The following is a 3,892-nucleotide window of genomic DNA, read 5'->3' as shown; positions in this document are numbered from 1 at the left end:
TTTTTTTTGAGACAGACTCTTGCTTTGTCACCCAGGCTGGAGAGCAATGGCGCAATGTTGGCTCACTGCAACCTCTGTCTCCTGGATTCAAACCATTCTCCTGCCTCAGCCTCTCAAGTAGCTGGGACTATAGGCATGAGCCACCATACCCGGCTAATTTCTGTATTTTCAGTAGAGATGGGGTTTTGCCATGTTGGCCAGGCTGGTCTCAAACTCCTGACTTCAACTGATCCGCCCACCTTGGCCTCCCCAAGTGCTGGGATTACAGGCATGAGCCACTGCACCTGGCCTTCTCCATTCTTCTTTCAACCCCATAGCAGCTGCTCTTTTCTAGGCCTCAAAGGATCTCATACTACGGATGTACAGCCCAGCCCTCAACAAAAGATCCACAGGGGGCAGAGGGAGAAGAGATAGGCAAGATGGCACCTGGCGAGAGATTCTCCAGTCGCTGCTGACATCGAGCAGACAAGTGAGGTACTGTCCCCACTACCTCCCTTCTTCCTCTCTCACCCCTTGAGACATTCTCCTTCCCCTCCTCCCTCCACCTGGGGGAGGGGGGTGGGCATGGTTCCTGGGACATCATGTAGGACTCTAAGGAAGAGAGCCAGGACCAGCACTGAAAATCATCGTGCTAGGGAACAGCACCTCCCGGAAGACCTCCTGAGCTGCAGATTTTGCTCAGAAAACTTTCAGGAACCAGTACAAACTATAGGACTGGATTTATTTTGAAAACGATAACATTGCCAGGAAACTTGAATGTTATTCTCTAGTCTGGGATACAGGAGGCCAGACAACAGGAAGCAAAATGTTGGACAGATGCATCTATGAAGCACAGGAAATCCTCTTGGTATATGATATTACAAGTTATCCAAGCTTTGAGAATTTTTAGAAGATTAATGAAGAAAGTGAGTGAAGAGTCAGAAACTCAGCCACTGGTTGCCTTAGTGGGCAATAAAATTGATTTGCAGCATAATCAAACAGTAAAACCTGAAAAACACTTACGGTTTTGCCAGGAAAACGGTTTTAATAGCCACTTGGTTTCAGCCAAGGCAACAGACTCTGTCTTCCTGTGTTTTCAAAAAGTTGCTGCTGAAATCCTTGGAATCAAATTAAACAAAGCAGAAATAGAACAGTCACAGAGGGTGGTGAAGGCAGATATTGTCAACTACAACCAGGAACCTATGGCAAGAGCTGTTAACCCTTCTAGAAGCTCTGTGTGTGCAGTTGGGTGAGCTCATTTTTCCATTGTGTTCATAGTTCCGGCTGCCCTTCACCTCTGGGTGTGTCTGAGAAATTCTAAGAACTCGTTTTATCAGTGACCATCTCTGTAGTTAACACTTTCCTCCAAACTTGCTTCATCCTTAAGTGTTCCTCCTAGTCGTAGGCATGTACTTGGATTCAAAAGAATTCAACACTGGGACCACACACATTGCATTCAAATCGGAAGGCTCATTCTCCGAAATTAGACTGTTTCATTGAAAAAGAATGGTGTCTGGCCAGGTACGGTGGCTCATGCCTGTAATCCCAGCACTTTGGGAGGCCGAGGTAAGTGGATCGATCACCTGAGGTCAGGAGTTTGAGACTAGCCTGACTAGTATGGTGAAACCCCGTCTCTACTAAAAATACAAAAAATTAGCCGAGCGTGGTGGTGCACACCTGCAATTCCAACTTCTCGGGAGGCTGAGGCAGGAGAATCGCTTAAACCCGGGAGGTGGAGATTGCAGTGAGCCAAGATCTCACCATTGCACTCCAGCCTGGGCAACAAGCGAAACTCCATCTGGAAAAAGAAAAAAGAAAAAAACAATGGTGTTGCTTCTCTGTATGTTCTTGCTTTTTTCCCTGACGTAAATGTTTTAAACAAATATGAAAAGTATCCTAGTCTTGATCATCAGCCAGGATCTTGTCACAGTGGTTTCATTCTCTCATGTGAACTCACACATGTCGAAGTATACTTCAGGGTGCAAATATCACACAAGTTAACATATTTTGCCTATAGATACTTGATTCTGTTGCTATCAATTGCGAATAAAAATAAAGCTGTCATCTAACTGAACATGCTCAAAATAAGCTTGTAATAGAAATATTTTTTCATTTTTAAAAAGGGGCCTGGCCAGGCGTGGTGGCTCACGTCTGTAATTCCAGCATATTGGGAGGCCGACGCAGATGGATCACCTGAGGTCAGAAATTCGAGACCAGTCTGGCCAACATGGTGAAATCCTGTCTCTACTAAAAATACAAAAAAAAATTAGCAGGGCATGGTGGCAGACGCCTATAATCCTAGCTACTCAGGAGGCTGAGGCGGAGGTTGCAGTGAGCTGAGATTGAGCCATTGCACTCTAGCCTGGGCGACGAGAGCGAAATTCCGTCTCAAAATAAATAAATGAATAAATAAAAACGGGCCTAAATTGCCTACTTTGTAGACTGTAGTCATGATGTATTGCGTAATAGGTCAGATGACTTTATGAATTTAGATAAATGTTCAGCTGATGCTCCACCTGGAATTTCTCCTGCAAACTGCGTAAGAGTAGTCCAGGAATGAGTTATGATATAGGTTTTGTTTGTTCTGGGGGTCTGTTGTGGTGGTGGGTTTTATTTTTTCAGATTTTTTTTGTTTTTGAGACAGGGTCTCCCTCTGTCACCCAGGCTGGAGTGCAGAACCACAACCACACTCACTGCAGCCTCGAACTCCCAGGCTCAAGCGATCCCCTCACCTCAGCCTCCCAAGTAGTTGGAACTACAGGCATGTACCACCACACCTGGCTAATTTTTAAGTTTTTTGTAGAGATGGGGTCTCGCTATGTTTCAAGGGCTGGTCTCAAACTCTTGGCCTCAAGTGATCCTTCTGCCTCGGCCTCCCAAAGTGCTGGGATTATAGGTGTGAGCTACCACACCTGGGCAGTGACATACTGTTGAATCTTTGTGAATCAGACTGTACCTGATGTTCAGATGTTTTTCTGTCACAAATTTAAATTCTCTTAAAAGACCCACAGGGTGGTGGCTCACGCCTGTAATCTCAATACTTTGGGAGGCCGAGGTGGGCAGATCACCTGAGGTCAGGAGTTCAAGACCAGCCAGCCAACATGGCAAAACCTCATCTCTACTTAAAAATACAAAAATTAGCCGGACATGGTGGCGGATGCCTGTAGTCCCAGCTATTCAAAAGGCTGAGGCAGGAGAATCACTTGAATCTGGGAGATGGAGGTTACAGTGAGCCAAGATGGCACCACTGCACTCCAACCTGGACAACAGAGTGAGACTCCGTCTCAAAATAAAAAAAAAAATTTTAAAGACCTGCAGGGAACCCCACACCAACATCTGGGGACACTGTCTTTCCACTTCAAAACCCAAACTGTGATCTTTGCTTCCCTTGTCCAGTGAGTGAGAACAGTGTGCTGTGTTTGAACTTCACCTTCCTGGGCTACAATCAGAAAATTGCCCCTAGTCAGAGAATTGAGTGAACATGGGGCTCTCCTCGTGTGGTTTTCTTTTCTCAGGGATTGTACTTCTAGAGTACTTATTGTGCAATGTCTCAAAATAGTTGCCTCATTATATGTTGGTTAGTTTTACAGTTGTTTATGGGGAGAGAGCAGGTGCTGTACCAATTACTCCATCATTTCCAGAAGTGGAAGTTGCTTTACTTTTCTGTGTGTTACACTTCAATTTTAAAATTTTCCATGCCCATTTTGTTGTGGAATAAAACGGTTTTGTTTGTTTTATGAGACAGGGTCTCGCTCTGTCACCCCAGGCTGGAGTACAGTGGTGTGATCATAGTTTACTGCAGGCTTAATGGGCTCAAGCAATCCTCTGGCCTCAGTCTCCTGAGTAGCTAGGACTATAGGCAAGTGCCATCATGCCCAGCTAATTTTATTTTTCATGGAAACAGGGTCTGTGT

General features: G+C 45.3%; 1 pseudogene across 1 annotated transcript; it reads left to right on the top strand.

The window, feature by feature from the left end:
• Positions 1 to 581: 581 nt before the first annotated feature.
• Positions 582 to 1,572, top strand: LOC108519801 (ras-related protein Rab-28 pseudogene; annotated as a pseudogene). Its single transcript, XR_001882734.1, has one exon. The product of XR_001882734.1 is annotated as a ras-related protein Rab-28 pseudogene (transcript).
• Positions 1,573 to 3,892: the final 2,320 nt, after the last annotated feature.

The sequence above is a fragment of the Rhinopithecus bieti genome, unplaced genomic scaffold, assembly GCF_001698545.2.
Source record: "Rhinopithecus bieti isolate Rb0 unplaced genomic scaffold, ASM169854v2 scaffold_49727, whole genome shotgun sequence".
Taxonomy (NCBI): domain Eukaryota; kingdom Metazoa; phylum Chordata; class Mammalia; order Primates; family Cercopithecidae; genus Rhinopithecus; species Rhinopithecus bieti.
This window is presented reverse-complemented; position numbering and strand designations above follow the sequence as displayed.